The 19,731-nt window shown below is 40.6% G+C and overlaps 1 long non-coding RNA gene across 1 annotated transcript; it reads right to left on the reverse strand.

Moving 5' to 3' along the window:
• LOC134299997 (uncharacterized) lies at nucleotides 1-17,740 on the reverse strand. Its single transcript, XR_010007264.1, has 3 exons — nucleotides 15,844-17,740; nucleotides 12,544-12,587; nucleotides 1-375 (listed from the first exon to the last, which is right to left on the reverse strand). It is a non-coding gene; the product is annotated as an uncharacterized LOC134299997 (long non-coding RNA).
• Nucleotides 17,741-19,731: the final 1,991 nt, after the last annotated feature.

Below are 19,731 nucleotides of genomic sequence, written 5' to 3' on the forward strand. Positions count from 1 at the left end.
CTCGGTATGTTTCATTTTATTTATTTGTTAACCATCTAGATTTTTCAAAAAGGGTATTCAAGGCAAAACCAAAATCCATGCAGGTATGGTTCATAGATTCCATCTTAAATTCCACAAAAACGTGCTTCTCTTTGAGTTCTCCACAATGTTTCATTAGGCTAAATGGTATTTAAAAACCAAAACATAAGGTGGGGGGTGGGGAAAGGGCATAACTTTGTGGACTGAGGGACTCACAACAAATAATACAATTTTATGTTTTTCGGCGGGGTGCCAAGCAACTGGTGAACAAAGTCTTCAACCAGAAACACTGCAATCCTGTGTCCTCTTCATGTCCAAGAATGTGTGGTTGTGCGAGTCCACTGGTTATGTAGTTTGCTGTACCAAGGCATGAAACCAAAGAGCAATGACAGAGTCTTAGTGCAGTCACACAATGGCACTTTATGCTTAGTCTCATGAACATCCAGACTGATCTGAGGTGTGTTCTTTTAATATGCAAAGTAAACTGCAACATGCTACAAGCCGAAAGAGAAATTTTTGAGAATAAACTCTTCTCATTCCACATGGAACATTTTTCTTACCAAAATTCGCCCCTATTAAAATAAAGAAATACACCTCCTTTGTGGGAAGAAAAAGAAACAACAATTTAGAGGTGGTAACTTGGATGAGAAAGGAAAGAAACAGCACTTCAAGCATCCCACACAAGCTTCTAAACCCTACATACACATGACTGCAGATGTCACACATAGTTGAACAGTAAGATTGTCGCATACACGGACAAGGCAAGATCTAAGCTGTATTGGCTAACATAGATCATAGCACATTTATTTATCTGGCAACTGCCAATGTTGAACATCCATTACCCCATCACTACATTTATTTAAATTATGGATCTGCCAAAAAAAGCCAAGTTGCTTTGCTCAGGAACGCAATATTTTATGTCAAACCATCAAAAATTCCTGCACACTTTCAAGCCTTTCAGAGGAACCAGAGCCTTCTTTTTTGAAGTATGGATTTAAAGCAGAAACTCTCCAGGTGTTGAATTCTGAATCTTTTGGCCTCCTGCCCAGATCAAAAATGAATTTCTGTCCTCCTGAATTCGGGAGGCTCCCCAAAAATGGATCGGGATGCCCCACCGAAATCCGGGACACCAAAACAGATCACGGTTTACCTAATGCCTAATGTGCCTATACATATTTAAAAATCCGACAGATGGGACAGGCCAGTGGCAGATGAATGGAGTGTGTGTGTGTGTGTGTGTAATAATTGAAAAAATTAACAAATTCTTACATACACTGCACATATCTTGTTTGTAGCGCAAAAAAAAGGGAAAGAAATAACAACACAATAGTTAAAATGAAGAACATAAACGTAACAGTATTTCAGTGGAAGACCCCGAGCCATCCAGTCCAACCCTGTTCTGCCATGCAGGAAAAGCACAATCAAAGCATCCCCCAAGAGATGGCCATCCAGCCTTTGCAGTAATAATAATAGTAATTGGAGCAACCCCGGAGGCTAGCTTTTGGCAAGGAAAAAAGACTTTTGGGGAGAGCTGAGGGGGAAAAGCTTTTGAGGGTGAGGCAGGATGGGAGGAACAAGGAATAGAAGGGAACACTTGGGTGAAAAGAAGGAAACGTGGAGCCTTTCAGAGTGTTTTGCAGAGCCTCAAGGGCTCCACAGAGCACACTTCGAGAACCACTGCACTACATAAAGGAGAGAATCATAGAAGCTCAAAACCAAAAAGTCCTGTCCTCTCTTGTATTTCTCTTCCACGCCCATACATCTGAATAAAATTCCACATTATCTGCATTGAACTGGAATATACGGCAGTGTGGACTCAGATAACCCAGTTCAAAGCAGATATTGTGGAGTTTTCTGCCTTGATATTCTGGGTTATATGACTGTGTGGAAGGGCCCCCAGTTCTATGTATGTAGATCCTACAGCATCATGGTTGTGAGTATGGGCATGTGTGCGTGAGAGAGAGAAAGAGAGAAAGAGAGAAAGAGAGAGAGAGAGAGAGAAAGAGAGAGAATATGAGGCATTACCACACAATGGAGTTGTATCATTGTAGTAACAGAAGAAGGCTGGGTCTTCCACCCAAATCACAAGCCCACAGCCCAACCGAAATCAACATGACAATGCAACTGAACTTTCACACAGGAAATTATAGCTGGCAGAAGAGGGAAAAGAAGGCAAAAACATTTGGGGGGGCTGTGGTGCAGGGGGGCCGAGCTGTGTCGCAGGCTGGTAAACAGCTGCTGCAATAAATCACTCTGACCATGAGGTCATGAGTTCGAGGCCAGCCCGTGGCAGGGTGAGCACCCGTCAATTAAAAATAAAATATAGCCCCTGCTCGTTGCTGACCTAGCAACCCGAAAGATAGTTGCATCTATCAAGTAGGAAATAAGGTACCACTTATTAAAAAAAGTGGGGAGGCAAGTTTAACTAATTTACAACGTTGGAATGAGGAAGTGAGGAAGTGCCATCAGAGTGGATGATGAAGCAGCTGCTCCCCCCGTGGCCAGAATCAAACATTCCCCTCAGGAGAAGGTTAAATTGCCTCTGCATCTGTCTGTTGTCTCCGTCTCTGTCCAATGTGTTTATGGGCATTGAATGTTTGCCCTATATGTACATAATGTGATCTGCCCTGAGTCCCCTTCGGGGTGAGAAGGGCGGAATATAAATACTGTAAATAAATAAATAAATTACTTTTCAAGCCATCGCCTGTGGGACAACAACCAAAGAACAATGTCATTGTGCAATAAGCCTCAACAGAAAGCACTATTACTCAAATGTAATTGAGATTTTCCTGCCTTGTGCGATAAAGCTCTTAGAGTAAAACCTTCCGTGTTTAGAATTGGAGCTCACAGTATGTTTGTAGGAGGGGAGTATCATACAGGGCAGGACACTTTTTGGTGTGTCTAGAGCTAACAGCTTCACAGTCACAGCTTCATAATAAATCAGTATCATATATTTACCTAAAATATACTATACAAAAACAATAATACACCTCCCTCCATTTACTTTTCTCAAGAGCAAAAACAGCCAAGATATGTTTTTTCCTGAGCTGTTGGCTATTCTAACTGTCAGCCCTTATGGTTGACATCTCTGTTGTAGAGGAACCTGCTAGTGAAATCTTTAAAGTTAGCCAACCTAGGCATTTTCCTCTCTAATGTGACTGTTTCTTCCCCTGAGAAATGACCTAACAATATTTCATTCTCCTCCCGTTGGCACCCAGCTTGGCCTAAGATGTACCTCACACAACCCACACATTGTTTCCCTCCTTGAGTGAGCATACACAGCCCCTGAAAAGGTGAGAAGTTTGACACTGATTACATAGTATATTCTTTAAAAAATCAGAGAGATTTTCACAGCTTCTAGAAGACATTTTCCTATCTTTGGTGAGGTAGGAAGGTGAAGAGGAGGAAGAATTAAGCACGCCAGCAAAACAAAACTTACCTTCCCATGGCTGCTGTCTGAGGCTGGATCTACACTGTCATATAATCCAGATAATTATCAAGGTAGATAATGCACATTATCTGCCTTAAACTGGATTATATGAATCTACACTGCCATATAATCCAGCTCAAAGCAGATAATCTGAACTTTATATGGCACTGTAGATGGGGTCTCAGATAGAAAGCGCTATTATTTCAACTAATTAGAAACCCCTGGATTTCAGAGATGTTGTCAAGTCAGTAGAATTTGAAGTGGAATTTTAATTCTATAAAATGTAGTGTGAAAAGGGCCTTGAAATAGGAAAAAACATGATTTACAGGATGTTTTTATTATTTCCCTTCAGCCTCTAATGCTAAACTGGCGAAATGTAGCATTAGCACCATGGGAATTTAGCAAAAAAGTTGCAGTGACAGGACTTCTTCCACCCTCTCTTAAAACAAAATACAGAGGGAGTGCATAAAGCATACTTTGTCCTAAATCAGTGGTTCTCAGCCTGGGGTCCCCAGATGTTTTTGGCTGTCAACTCCCAGAAATCCTAACATCTGGTAAACTGGCTGGGATTTCTGGGAGTTGTAGGCCAAAAACATCTAAGGACCCCAGGTTGAGAATCACTGATGAAATGAAAATTGCACATCTAGAATGACATTGAAAGTGAAATTCTGCTTTAAAACAAGTATCACTATCCTTCTATCCATGTACTTGTGTGTTTTCAACCCATTTCTGATCCATGGAAACCCTAAAGTGACCCTTTCAAGGGTTTTATTGGTAATACAGTTCCCTCACATGTGGTGGGACTGCTCTGAAATCCAAAAATACTATAATACTGTTAGAGCAGTAATAGAGGAAATAATAAAGCAAAAGTTTTATTGGGATAAAGCTCGATTTTTATCCCTTAACATAGAGGTAAAGGAGGGGAACAACCAATGGTCAGATATATTAAAATGTATGATAGCCGCTATTCATGCCACAATTGCCAGAGGGTGGAAAGATAAAACAAGGTGGGACCTGAAAACCTGGTGGTCGTATCTCTCTGAATAATTAATGATTTCATCCATGAAAAGAAAAATAAATATTTGAATACTCAGTCAAGACAAGATTGGCATAGGAAATGGTCTTGCCTAATCGACAAAACGGAAGGAAAAGATAGATACAAAACTTTAAATCAGGCCTTCCAGACAATTAAATCAATGTATTGATTCAAGTAACCCAGATGGGGGTGGGAAGATGGTTGGAAGAGGGTGGTAAGGGTGGGTGGGATGGGGGTTTAAAGGGGTAATTAATTAATTAATTAAAATATATGGTAAAGGGAATCACAATTGGAACCTGTATCCCAGCCATAAAGTTTGTAATCAGTTTTTGTGTTATCTTTTAGATGGCAAAGGTTTGCAGTGTATTGTTTTGTTATCTGTATGAAGAAATAATTAAAAAAACATTTTTTTAAAAAAAAAGTTTCCTCACTTATTGCGGGTGTTACGTTCCACGACCACCCGTGAAAAGTGAAAATCCGCGAAGTAGGGACGCTATATTTATTTTAATATTTATACATTATTTTAGTAGTAATACACTATTTTAAGTCTTTATAAACCCTCCCCACACACTTATACATTACATAATCCTTTCCCATTCTCGGAGAGAGATAGCTGCGCACGAATGAAAGAAAACAAGATGCGACAGTTACTGAGCCAATCAGCGACTGGGATACAGAGCAGCATTCTCTGGTTGGTTGCTTTCCATCAGTCAAACCATTTTGTTTACAATCTCACGTCGGCAAGTAGCATCTCAAACGGCCGCTGCACAAGCTCTACTTTCTGAGTAAATACACTATTTACTGTAAATTGTATTTTTTATGATTTATGATATTCTTCTAGAGTTAGAATTAATATTTTTAATTTGCAAAACAGCAAAAATACCACGATAAATATTGTACATTAATATTTATTGAAAAACCATGAAACAGCGAGTCTTCGAAAAGCGAACCGCGAAGTAGTGAGGGAACACTGTATTTGTTCAAGGCTAACTTGTTATCCTCTTAGGGCTGGGAGATTTCAACTTGTCCAAGGTCCCCCAGTGAGCTTCCATGGATGAGTTGAAATTCAAACCCTGGTTCTGTGGTATGTAGGTGATGAGGAACAAATCCAGTGTCATGATAGTAACAGGGAACAGTCCTGCTGGGTTCCATGGGGATGAGCAACCTTCCCCAGTTGCTTCTCTGGAGATGTGTTGGAGTATAGTTCACATTGAGAATCTTCATATATTTCTGGGGTGCAAAATCTTTTTTTCATTCCATCCACCTTTAGTCAAGCTTATAGACTAGGACAGTGGTTCTCAACCTGTGGGTCCCCAGATGTTTTGGCCTTCAACTCCCAGAAATCATAACAACTGGTAAACTGGCTGGGATTTCTGAGAGTTGTAGGCCAAAACACCTAGGGATCCACAGGTTGAGAATTACTGGTCTAGGAGATTCAAATCAGTGAGGTTAGTTTGAGAAAGAGCTTAGAAAAATGTGAGCTTTTTTTCAATGACAACTTTAAAAAAACAACTATTGGCCATGCTAACTGGGAGATTTCCCATGCTCTGTTTATGAATTTAGGGTACAAAATTGCCCTGAACTACAAATAGATTGAGATGCAGGCAATGAAGTGACCACGACTTGGGTTGTGTACAGAGAATCTGAGTCTTGAAAAGGCTGCTTTGCTTTCTTCTGCATTCATATTTTCCATTAAATTCATGCAAAAGTTGCACACTCTTTTAAAAAATAAGCCACACAAAGCTCTCCCTCCCGATAGAGACCAAATTCTATAGATGTGGGCAGGAACATGTTGCACCCATCTGCCATTTGGCTGTTTAAAAGGAGACACCTATTATGGGAAGAAAAAGGTGTCACCCACAGTTCAGTAACACACTCACACACAGTTGAATCTGTGGATATTCAGAGTTTAAGAGCTAAAAAAACCCAATCTGAACCCTGGATGTGGATATATGAACAAATCTACCCATTTCATATTCTCTCACATTCTAGATTTTAAAATTTCACATTCTTTTCATCACATCTGTCAATAAGCTGTGATCAAAAAGAAGCCACACAAAATTCTGACTCATCCCTGTTTTGTAGTCCGATTATCACTTGACAATGGTGCTCTTGTTGATCTCTGCCTGAATGCCTTCAGAATCCAAGATCACTCCTAGACAACCATTCTGCTTGTCAGAGCCATATGATTAACATCAGAGCACCTGAGACAAAGACTCAGATTCAATGTGAATGGAGAATAATAATAATAATAATAATAATAATAATAATAATAATAATAATAATAATTTTATTCTTATACCCCGCCCCATCTCCCCGAAGGGACTCGGGACGGCTTACATGGGGCCAAGCCCAAATAGAACAATAAAAACAAGACAAGAAACCAATAAAACCAATAATCAAACCATAAAAACAAGTCATAAAAACCACATAGGCCAGGAGATTGTTAATGATGTGTGTGCATTTGCACTGTTAAACCACCTGTCAGGGTAACCCCATTAATTTCATAGGGTCACAGCTTCTAGAAGACATTTTTAGTTGCAAGGAATGCTCAGAGGTGGTTTTGCTGGCTCCTTCCCCTGAAATATAGCCTACATTATTCATTGACACTTCTCCCATCCAAGCACTAACCAACACTGGCCATGCTTAGCTTCCATGTTCAAATGGGACCTGGTCCCTTTAGAGTATTATTTATGCCATTAATGACATATGTGAGTGTAATTCCACCTTATGCTTTTGGATTATTGTTAAAGTTGTTAAGAAATGGTGAGGGCTTTGCCTGCCAATAGGAAGAAATTATAGAGAGGACCAATCTAAATCCACGTAGTGGAAATTTCACAGCCTGGGGGCAATACTTAAATAAGCTATCTCCCATGTCCTCACCAAAAGTACCTTCACCAAAGATCTTAAAACTTGGGCAGGTTCATATATGGAGATATATTATTTCAGGTAGTCTAGACTGTTTCATAGCTTTTAAAGTTTTTGAACATTGATTAGATAGATCCATGGAGGATAAAATCCATGGCCTCGATCCTATTTTTGATCTCAACTAGAGTGAACCCATTGAACCAATGTCAACATAATGCTCAACCAATTATTCATTGGGTCTACAGTAACTGGGAATCACCAAAAGATGCAAGTCTATGGCTACTATGCCATCATCAGATGGGTCAATTTGCTTGTCGTACATTGCTTCATCTCCCTTTTCAGCACACAAAACTGGGCTCCGGGGCACAAAGGAGATGAAGCAGCACCACTACAGCAATACAGGAGCCTTCCCGTGTTACCTTCCCTTCAATGGGGGGAAGCTGGGCAGTGATGCTTCCCCATAGAAGATGAGGAGGAAGGTAAGGTGGGTGATGAAAGACGTGGTGTGGCAGCTTCTCCGTGTCCCCTACCAGGAGCTCACAGATTCACCCCAATGTGGGGTAAATCCATGGGCCTTTCTGATAAGGTCCCTAGTCATTATATCTTCAGTATCAAAACCAGTGTGCCTCTAAAAGCCAGTTCACTGGGAAACATGAGTGGGAAGGTGTTGTTGTGTTCCTCTTCTCGTGGTGGGTTTCTTGTGAGCAGCTGGTTAGCCAAAGTTTGATCAAACTGCTGGCTCAGATGGCCTTGGGTCTCACCCAGAAGGGCTCTTCCTATGAATCCATTCTATTTTTTAAATTTATTACATTTTACCCCACTCTATCTCACCCTGAAGGGGACTCAGAGCGGCTTCCAAATTGGCAACAATTCAATGCCATTCAAACAAACATACAAATAAAATAAACATATATGTTAAAAACCATAATTTTTATTTAAAATCATAACATCAATATATTAAAATCAAGTATTAAAACCGCACAGATCCAAAGTCATATTCTAAGTGCCATTCTAATCATGTTGCATTTACTTCATATTTGCCCATTGCATTGATTACTCTCCTAAGGCTTGGTCCCACAGCCAAGTTTTTAATTTCTTTCTAAAGGTCAGGAGGGAGGGAGCAGATCCAATTTCACTGGGGAGGGAATTCCACAGCCAAGGGGCCACCATTGACAAGTCCCTAATTCTCATCCCCACTAATCACACCTGCGAAGGAGGTGGGATCAAGATCAGGGACTCCCCAGAAGATCTTAACCTCCAAGGCAGTTATAGAGGGAGATACGTTCAGATAAGTAAGCTGGGCCAGAACCACTTAGAACTTTATGGGCTAAAGCCAGCACTTTGAATGGTGCTCTGTAGCCGACTGGCAGCCAGTGGAGCTGGCGTAACAGGAGGGTCGTGTTAAGTACACACATATTAATTCTAATTCTACTAATTCTAAATACACACATACTAATTCTCCCTCTGGACTCTGTAGTAGAGCTGGTAAATGGTCTGACATTGTCGCTTATTCTCCTAGCCATTGCTCAGAACAACCTTTTAAAGAAATCAAATGCTCTATCAACAATTCACCAACAACTTCTTTGATTTTCCTGAAACAGCACGGCTGCATTTCCTGCCCTTCACCAAAGGAGAAAAGGAGGGTTTCTATTTCCTTTCACAAATTCGTCTTCTATGCACTGACTGAATCTTACTCTAAAAAAAGAGAAACATTGCCCAAGGAGTACTGGGCTCTGCAGCCAGCTGCTATCTCCTCCTCCTCCTCTTCCTCCTCCTCCTCCTCCTCCTCAGCTACAGTAACAGGAAGAACACCTGCCAGATCCACAGACCACATGTGTTCCTATCAAAAACCCTGAACGAGGCAGCCACCCCTGACTCTGTGGTTTTGAGAATTTGAATAAAACTTTCCTATGTTCAAAATGTAAGGAGTACAGGAGACAAGCTGTCTAAGGCCCCTTCCACACAGCGGAATAAAATCCCACATTATCTGCTTTGAACCAGAATATATGGCAGTGTGGACTCAGATAACGCAGTTCAAAGCAGATATTGTGGGGTTTTCTGCCTCGATATCTGGGTTATATGGCTGTGTGGGAGGGCCCTATGCTGTCTGATCTCAAATTATCTGCTCTGACCTGGATTATACGAGTCTACATTGCCAGGTAAGAGATTGGAAACGTATGTGGAAATGTCATACTTTGGTTGAGCCACAATAGGAAAAAGCAGAACTGATAGATGTCCCCATCTCAACTATTTGGGGGGGGGGGATTCATTTCAGCCAGTGAAGTGGTTTAGTGGTGTAGTGGTTTGAGTTTTAGACTAGAACTATGGAAAGCCGTGTTCATTTCTCCCTCTCAGCCATGGAAATCCACTGGGTCACCTTGACAGAGTGACACACCAGAAAAAATCATGATAGTGTTGATTTAAAGCAGGGGTCCTCAATCTTTTTAAACAGGGTGCCAGTTTACAGTCCCTCGGACTTTCGGGGGGGGGGGGGGAGTAGACTAAAGTTTACAAAAAATATGAATTAATTCCTATGCACATTGCACATATCTTATTTGTAGTGCAAACAAACATGAAAGAACAATGCAATATTTAAAACGAAGAACAATTTTAACCAATATAAACTTGCCAGTATTTCAATGGGAAGTGTGGGCCTGCTTTTGGCTGATGGGATAGTTAAATTCATTCAGATTGTTGTTGGGTGCTTGCAAGTCATTTTAGGCTTAAGGCAACCCTAAGTCTAAAGTTTAGGACAGTAAATGACCTTGGAGGGCTGTATCTGGCCCACAGACCTTAGTCTGGGGATGCCTAAGGTCTACATAAGTCAGAAATGACTTGAAGGTGCAAAAAAAAATCTGACTTGTCAAATTTTACCAAAATTTGCAAAATCTGAATGCAAGAGAAAGCAAAATTGCTCAATTTTCTCATATCCTAAGCTTGAAGGAAAAATTGTTTGAGTTAACTTTTGTTCAGAATATATCAAATTTTCAAAGGTCAAATGCGGGAGAAACTGAAACTGACATATCATCCCTCTTTAGATATGGTGGAAGCACAAATGTCTGTGCCGTCTTTGGCCTAAATCCTGTTAGTCACAACTAGACCAGACCTACTGAATCAACTGTTGACTACTGACTCAACACATAGGTAAATCTAAGCATTTCAGTGGCTCTGCCAAGGGCTAACAATAGAATTGAAATCATTGTCTCCCATGTGCTCACCCATTTTCTTGGACATGGCATCATTTCTGTTTACGTACATACAGATACACACACACACACACCACATATATATATTCTGTCTATCACTTGAGCAACAGCTGACACTTGATGGTTTTATATTATATATTTCAAATTATATGATTCATTTTATATTTTATATAGACTTAATTAAATCAAATTTCTATTTTACTTACAAAGTTTTAAGTCTATCTAAAAAACTGAAAATTACTCTTAATTTAGTGGTTACAAAAGAATATTACAAGGCTTGTTGGAAACACTTGAAAAGTGTGTCATACACTTTGACAGAAATCAGGATCTATCGATAAACTTTGGTGGACACTTAAGAGTGCAAGTCCAGTCAGTTTTTCTTGCCCCATTGTGATTCTTATGTATGTTTCAAACATTTAAGAGTTGAAAACGACCTTTCATTTGTAGCTGTTGACACTGGCAATGTTGCAGAAATCTGAAGAAGCTTCTTCACATTTGGGGGGAAAAAACTGTCCATCACTGACAAGATATGCTTCAGGGCCTTTGATGGTTTTTCTACAGGGGCAATTTTTTTTTTCATTTTCTACACAACACGTCAAATTCTTCCATCAATGTGTCAATATCTTGAAGGCATTCATTGTAAAATTCTGTGCACTTATTCAAGTTGGATTTTAAATGGCCACAATTAATAGTTCCTGAATTACTTCCCTGTGCCTTGCAAACCTCTCTTGAAGCGGATTGCAGATAAAGTCCATAATTGGGATGATTTAGCCTATAATATTCCATTGGTGTTGGTGAAGTTGCCTAGATGTTGATTTTACAAGTCTACCTTGAACAGATGTGAGGAATTCTAACTTCTCAACCCATAGATTCAACCACTGATCTTACTGTGTCAAAGATTTCCTAAAATTCTTTCACAGGCTCTGTGTACATCTCCCTGGCTTTTTCTAAGAGACTGTTGACATGTTGCAAAATACAGAAAATGTCCATATCTACTGTTTGTAATGTTTTGCTAATATGAAGGGTTTATGACATAAGCTTTCTTAGGATGTGCATGGTTACTACAAATTCAGCATTCAGAACAGCTAAAAGAAGGTGTCAGGAAGAAGTGTCACTCTTGTATAGGGGACTCTCTTTTAGTTTTTCATGTGTTCTCACCACCATACTATACAGTTCAACAAAACATAAAACTGCATTATGTTGCTCAAACCAATTAGTTTAACAAAGTGGCAACTCTTGATTCAGGGAAACAGACTTTTATATTTTTCTTCTACAGTTTCAGTTGGATGATGCTTTGAAGAAATTGCACACATATAATAATATTCTTTGGTGGTTTCTGACAGATGGAGTACTGCAAGTCTTTGCTAAGGCTCAATTTATACCCCTTCTACACTGCCACAAAAAATCCAGATTTTTTGTTTTGAACTGGATTGTATAGCATTGTAGACTCAGACAATGCAATTCAAAGCAGACAATGTGGATTATCTACTTTGATAATCTGGTTTATATGGCAGTGTAGAAGGAGCGCACAGTGATTCAGCAAGTTAAACTGCTGAGCTGCTGAACTTGCTGACTCCATGCAATCATGCTAGCCACATGACTTGGGAGGTGTCTACGGACAATGCAGGTTCTTCAGCTTAGAAATGAAGATGAGCACCAACCCCAGAGTCGGACACAGTTAGACTTAATGTCAGGGGAAAATCTTTACCTTTACCTTAGAAGGGGCCTAAGTGAGTGAGCATTGCAATGGAGGTGGAGAGCCATTGGATATTTCTGCAATGTAATTGCCTGTGCTCCACTGATATGACCATTCATATTAGCAGCTTCATCATAACCCTGTCCACACAAATATTGCATGTTCAGCCCATTTTTTCCAGTGTTTTCAAAATAATGCCTACAAGTTCTCCACCTTTCATATTACTTATCTTCATAAAGCTTATAAAGTCTTATCTTATTCCTGCAACTTAAAGTCAAACTTAACTTACCGAGAGCAATAACTGTTCTGAGGTATTCACATCCAAAGTTTCATCTGTCAAAATAGAGAAACACTGTGATGCATTGCAACAATTTTTGGACTATCTTATCATCACAAATGTCTATTAGTGTCAAGACCCAGGCTGCAGAGCACCAATAACCATACACAGAGGCCAGAATCTATCTAATATCTTTATTGTAAGAGTATATGAAGTTAGTAAAAACAAGTGTAGAAAATAGTCCAGAAGTAGACCTTTCAGGAAAGGTCAAAATTAGTCCAAAGAAACAATGTCCAATATGAAATATTAAGGTCCAAAGTTGTAATCCAATAACCGAAACACTCACTTTGCCAAGCAAAGTGAGGGGAGATGACAAGGTCCTTTAGTCCACGAAACTTAAGCAAGGCTGGAAGTAAACTTGATTCTTGGAACACTAGGCTTAATTCAAGGCAACAAGAAACGAGGAGCAAGAACAGGATCCGTGGTAAATTCGCGGCGAGGTCCGGGAAGCAAGGCAATGTCCGTGGAGCAAGACAAGGTCCTGGGAAGCAAAGCAAGGCTGGAAACGGGAACGAGGGCTTGGAAGCGGGAGTAGCGTAGTCCACACACAACCTACTCCCGAAGCTGACGAATTGACTCCGCAAGATTCCTACGTGGGCAAAACACCTAAATAGGATCTCGTTTTCCCACCAAAGAACAATTCTCTGGGGAACCAGAACCGAAAGCCCTTCTCTGTGTCCAGATGCATGACTCCCTAAAGTTTCCCATGGGAAGCAGGCTTAATCAGCTGAATGCCTGGCAGCTATCCTAGCGCTCCTGCGAGAAGCCTCCTGAGCGCTTTTCTGTTGTTTATAATAATCGCGGCGAGAAAATGGGGGAGATTTCGGCTCAAGGCTTGTTTGGCAGACTTCTGGAAGGCAAGTCTCCTGCAGGTGCAAGGGCTCCAATTCTGGCTGAAACAGCTCCAATTCTGGCTGAAACGGTGGGAAACCGAAGTTTTCCTCTTCATCTGTCACAACAGTGTTAGGAACGGGACTACAAGGCCCATGAGTCATCACAATTAGTTCATCCTGTATTTGAGGACTAGTATACTGAGCATTCATAGCAGCAGTTTCGAGATGACTTTTCAGGTCAGTGTCTCCTGATCTGGCACGAGATCTCAACAAGGTCATGAAATTAACATCATTGTTCAAAGGTTCTTTACAGGAGTAGTTGGATTACTACTCCCAGGCTGCAGTCCAACATCCCCTCAGAGTAGCACAAATATCCTCATGAAGAAATAATCTACAGCTGCGCTACACAATTCCCATGGAAAAGAACAACACTGCACAACACTTGCCAATGGGTGCCATTGTATGACTAGCAATGCACAACTCCATCATGCAAAAGCGCAATGTACAGTCACCTCCACAATGAGCAACATTGCCATATGTCCAACTCTGCTTCTGCTGCTGTTGTCACTGTGACAGATAATTCACCCCACCTGTATGGTAACACTCGTATGTGTCGATAAGATATCTGGATCCCGTAATAGCCACAGTGGTCCAATATTATGAGTTTTTCCACCTGATTAGGACGTGGTCTGCCATTCTTGAGTTTCCAATGATTAGATGCTGAGGTTAGGAGCAGAAGGGAAATGGGGAAATCTATACCCCACAAACTACTCCATGAAGAATGTAGTGGGGGCTGATGTTCCAGAGTCATGCTCTCTGACATGACTCCAGAGCAACACATTTCTGACAAATTATTGCTTAACTCATTTTCCTTAGACATACAATAAGCGAATTGATGGGGGACTTAGCACATCTTCCCCTGAGGCACTCATATCAGGATTTGGAAAAGTTACCTTTTTGGATTGCAACTCCCAGTGACCATGTTGGCTGAATCAAAAGAGATAATAATCCTTTCCAAGCCCTGACTCAAACAATGATTGCCACTGTCAGCGGATGGCTATGTCTGTCTCCTCCCTTTGGCGGCTTGGCAAGAAAGTACTTTCCTACTAGGGTGGGACTTCTTGAATCCTTTAGTCTCAGGAAAAAACTGCATGCACTCGCTATAGACATGCTGCACAGGAAGTTATGTGGGTGCCGTGTTTTATGTGGGTTCACCTTCCTCTGCTTTGTGCACCAAGTTCATCATAACACAGTGCTAGTGAAGAGAAGGGTTTTCCAGGCTCTTTGGTCCTGGCCTTAAGGGAGTTGGTACTGCTGGAAAAACAACAATTGTTGACGTTGGTCCTGGGGCATGTGGAGCAGGGACACATGGGCTGGAATCTGGATGTTCTGTGTGTGACCACACATGGGACATCCTGGGGTGGGTACCTCTGTAATAGATCTTGGAAACCAGTACTCAGATTTACCCAATGTTGCATATCCTCCCACATTTCATGAAAGAAAAACAGGACGTGCAATATCAGAGTGCAGCCCTGATGGCAAACAATACAACTGAAAAAGAACACATTATTTAAGGGTTTGTCTACACTGTAGAACTAATGCAGTTTGACACCACTTTAACTACCACAACTCAATGCTATGAAATAATGGGAATTGAAGTTGGGCGAAGGCAGCAGCACTATTTGGCAGAGAAGGTTGAAGGCCGGTAGATTCTATAGCATTTGGGCATGGCAGTTAACCTAGTGTCAAACTGTATTAATTCTATAGTGCAGATATACCCTGAGAGAAGCTGCAGCAATTTGCTTTAGTCTGATCCTGCTAAGGAGGGTCAGATTCATCTCCCTCCTCACCTCCCTGCAGAGATTATTGTATGCAAACTACTTTCACACTTTGAATCGGTCTGTATTAGGTGAATAAAGGGGAAAGTGGGAGGTGGAGAGAGAAACTGGGACATTTTAAAAGCAGCTGAAAAAGTGGGACAACACAGGATTAATTGAGAGAGTTCCAGACCAATCAGGAAAGTTAGAAGGTATGATTGTGTATTAATGGGTTACTTCCCATCTTCTCCACAATAATTCGATCTTTTCATTCATTTCAATCAGTCCTGCAGTTAATTTGTTACAACTTAATATGAATTTGTTAGATAGTTAAGTGTCACAATGCCAGGGCTTTGCCAGTACACAGGCTGAGATGAACCAAAACAAACAACCAGCTTGTGTCAAACTGTTTAATTAAAGCAGCACTTACTGTCTGGCTGTTTTCATAGTCCCAATGTAAAACATAAAGATAGCACTCAGCCACAGAATATAAATCACAACTGTTAGCAAACACAAGTTCAAGAAAACACTGTAGTCAAAAAGGTCCAGTCATCAAATGTTGAGAGTTCAATTATTAAAGTCCAAGGATCAAGAGTCTATACCGTAGTCAATAGCCAGTCCAGAGTTCAAGGTTCCAGGATTCCAAGAGTTCAGGAGACAGGTCAGGATACTGAAAATCCACATACTTGGGGAAAACACCAGCAGTATCCACAGCCAAATAAGACAAATACTTTTCACCCAAAGATTAGTCTCCAGCTAGCTCCTTAATCCAGTAAAATCCAGCTGCAATCTATTTCTTGCATGCCTCCACCCTCAATTGCTTTCACCTGTAAACTCTTACTTACAGATTACTCAGCCCTTTAGAACTAAGTCTTACATTAACCCCTTCCATCACCAACGGCTAGGCACCACCAACCACCATCAACTGCTGGACATGACAGTTAGAACTCTACCAGTTTGTTCGAACTCTCTTTCAATTTGAAAGTGATTCATTTATTTTAATTTGTTGCATACAGATTAGGCTCAACCAGTTAATTAGTTGATTGATTGTTCTCTCTATCAGACCTGGGAAATAACTGGTTATGGAGTGCAAAGGCTTAATTGGGACTGAATCTACACTGCCAAATAATCCAGATTATCAAAGCAGATAATCCTCATTTTCTGCATTGAACTGGATTATATAATATAATAATAATAAACTTTATTTATATACCGCTCCATCTCCTTGAGAGGACTCAGGGCGGTTTCCAACGCGAACATAAAAAACATTCATTTGTCAAAAAAAAAAAAACCCCTACAACTAAGTTAAACATAGTAAACATAATAAACAACATCATAAGATAGAACCAAAACACTTTTATTAAAAACAGACAGAAAATTACAAATCAAAATCAATATATTCCATCAAGGCTTCAGATACCAGTGAGTCTACACATAATCCAATTCAAAGCAGAGAATCTGGATTTTATATGCCAGTGTAGATGGGACCTAGTTAATGTAATGTTAAACCATACTCTCTATCAGAGAGATCAAGAAATAAGTAATACATCAATTTTAATTTGCCCTGATAAAAAGGTTTATCTCATTGGCTTGCCTCTTCACCCAATGCAACTTAACAAATTAACGGCTTTGAAGCTGCAAGGCCATTAAATGCTAATCAAGGTGACTAACTGCAGCATTCATAGTTGCTGCACTGAGACTATTCATTGCTATTCAACCTGGCCAACCAAGAATTCCACAAGGTAGAAAGTGGCCAGGCTTGCAAGAAGCAAGGTTATTCAGTGCTGTTCAACCTGGCCAACCAAGATTTCCCCTAGATAGAAAACCTTCAGGTTTTGAAGCCACGAGGCTACTCGTCCCATTCAACCTTCCCAAGGAAGGATGCCCCTATATAGAAAGCAGCCAGGCTTTGAAGCAGCGAGGGTATTTAGTGCAATTCAATTTGGCCAAAAAACCATTTCCCTAGAATGCAAGTACCCAGCCTTCCAAGCAGCAAGCCTATTTCATTGTATTCCAGCTCACCAAATAAGGATTCACATAAGAAGTAAACGGCCAACCTTTGAGGCTGCAAGGCTATTTACTGCTATTCCCTCTGGTCAACAAATGATTCTCATAAGCCACAGCAACACGTGGCTGGCCACAGCTAGTCATATAGAAAAATATACTGCATGTGCTCAGAGGAATTCATACCATTTGTGATTAAGGTTATCCCTGCCTTCGTTTAGAAGGCTGATAAATAATTATGTGTTTATTTTGTTTAACGGGAACAAATACATCATTCCTTAGATTTCCCAGTTCAAAGTGTTAATAGTTACTTGTTTTTTTCATACAAATGAAAACTGGGTGAAAGCTATGTCCCAGTCTCACTCTGCCCCATACATTTTTCAAAGAAATGGTTCTTCTGACCTCATCTTCACTGTAGCAGTCACCTCAATAATCTATTCTGCTTAAGAGTGAGGCTCCTTCCCGCCTTACAAGCCACAAGAACAGATCCTGCTCTGTTCTGTAGAGGATGGGTGGGTTTTTTTCTGGCCACATAGTCATACAAAAAGAAATATGGTGCTTTGTAGTCATTTCCTTACAGCTTGAACCCTAAACTGGCTAAAAATACAATGTCATGGTCTAATAAACACTGCTAACTTGAGATATTTCTGTCTGGGACTGGGAACTGAAACTCCTCCGGCTGGTCATGGGCCGTCTACCTCAGGATCATGTGAGTGAATAAACATGATGAGAACACACCGTCTTTCCCTTCTTTACAACTGCTTGTTCTAGTTCACTACTTAGTATGCATCTACACTGTAGGACTAATGTGCTTTAATTGCATGGCTCAATGCTATGGAACCATGAAAGTGGTAATTTTGTAAGTTTTTTTTTGCCTTCTCTTCCAATAACTGCCAATGTCTCACCTAAATACAAACCCCAGGATTCCATAGCAGTGAGCCATGGCACTTAACCTGCATTAATTCTACAGTGACTTACCCTTGGTAAGGACGCCTGTCTACCTTGCCAGAGGGTGGATAGAAAAGGTAAATTTCTATTGGTGCAGACTTGCATTGCAGATTTTTTTCCCCCCTGAATCAGCTATATAGGTTCTATTGGTGCAGACTAGCCATTTAAAGAAATCTGATGTTTCACCTGCATCTATGGCAGGCATCTTCAGAGGTTGTGAGGTCTTATTAGACCCAGAACCTCTGAGTCTTTCCATGGCCAAGGTACTCCCAATCTCTTAATCTCTTTCCAAAACTGCATGATATGAACCCATGTCATAATAATAATAATAATAATAATAATAATAATAATAATAATAACTATTCTTATAATAATAATAATAACTATTCTTATAACGGCGCTCCATGCAGTCATGCCGGCCACATGACCTTGGAGGTGTCTACGGACAACGCCGGCTCTTCGGCTTAGAAATGGAGATGAGCACCAACCCCCAAAGTCAGTCACGACTGGACTTAACGTTAGGGGAAAACCTATACCTACCTTTACCTATTCTTATATTCTGCCCCATCTCCCCTAAGGGTCTCGGGGTGGCTTACATGGAGACCAACCCCAGTAATGCAACAATAAAATACAACAACATTAGATACATTCAATTATAATGAATTAATACATAAAACATATAAAAATCATAAAAGCATAAACTCAACAACAACCGATAACCAATAACCAATAGCCGGGCGCAATGGGCGTGTTCAAAAATTGTAGGAAAGGCAATAAATTATACATGTTCAATATATTGCAAGGTCACTACTGGTTATTATGGGCCAGTAATAAAGTGCAGTAGCTGGGTATAGGTGGAGGTAAAAGGATTCTGTCAAACTGTGCTGAATTAATCAAAAGCACATTGAAATTCCCAGGTTTTCAGGTCTTTCCGGAATGTGGAATCCGGCTATCCAACTTTCAAGCAGAGTATCTGTAAACAGGGGCAAACACTCCTAATTAGGATCTCCATTTTGTATGAGATATCATTTATTTAGCAACCAATGGTCCTGTCTGCTTTTGAATTCCAATTGTCCCATATTTGGAACCTGACCATTCTTGATCCAACTGACTTGAGCTCAAAGCTTGGATCGGAGGGGGGGGGGGGGGGCTTTTTGGACTGTAACTTATATGGCTTGGGGATTCTCAGATTTGTTTTTATGTTGTCCAAAGCATAACTTTTCCACATTCTGGTCAAGCCTGGAAGCCTGAAAGGCAAATGCTCCAAGAGAATGGCGTCTTGAGATTCTGCATTAAAATTCTTCGGTACCAGCAGAAATGTTTTAATCAACAGCTCTATTCATAGAAGAGGCTGCTTGACATGTTGGGGAGCTCTCCCTTCCAGTTACAGCCCAAGTATTCCTTCCCTGGCCTTTATATAGCTATAGAAGTTTACCCTTTTAACCAGTGGGATGGAGGAAGGCTAAGAGCTACTGAATCATTCATTGTCCAAGGATCAAGAAATGCACATGCGTGCGTAAAGCACTCATCCATCAACC

This window comes from Anolis carolinensis, chromosome 6 (genome assembly GCF_035594765.1).
Source record: "Anolis carolinensis isolate JA03-04 chromosome 6, rAnoCar3.1.pri, whole genome shotgun sequence".
In the NCBI taxonomy this organism is placed as follows: Eukaryota; Metazoa; Chordata; class Lepidosauria; order Squamata; family Dactyloidae; genus Anolis; species Anolis carolinensis.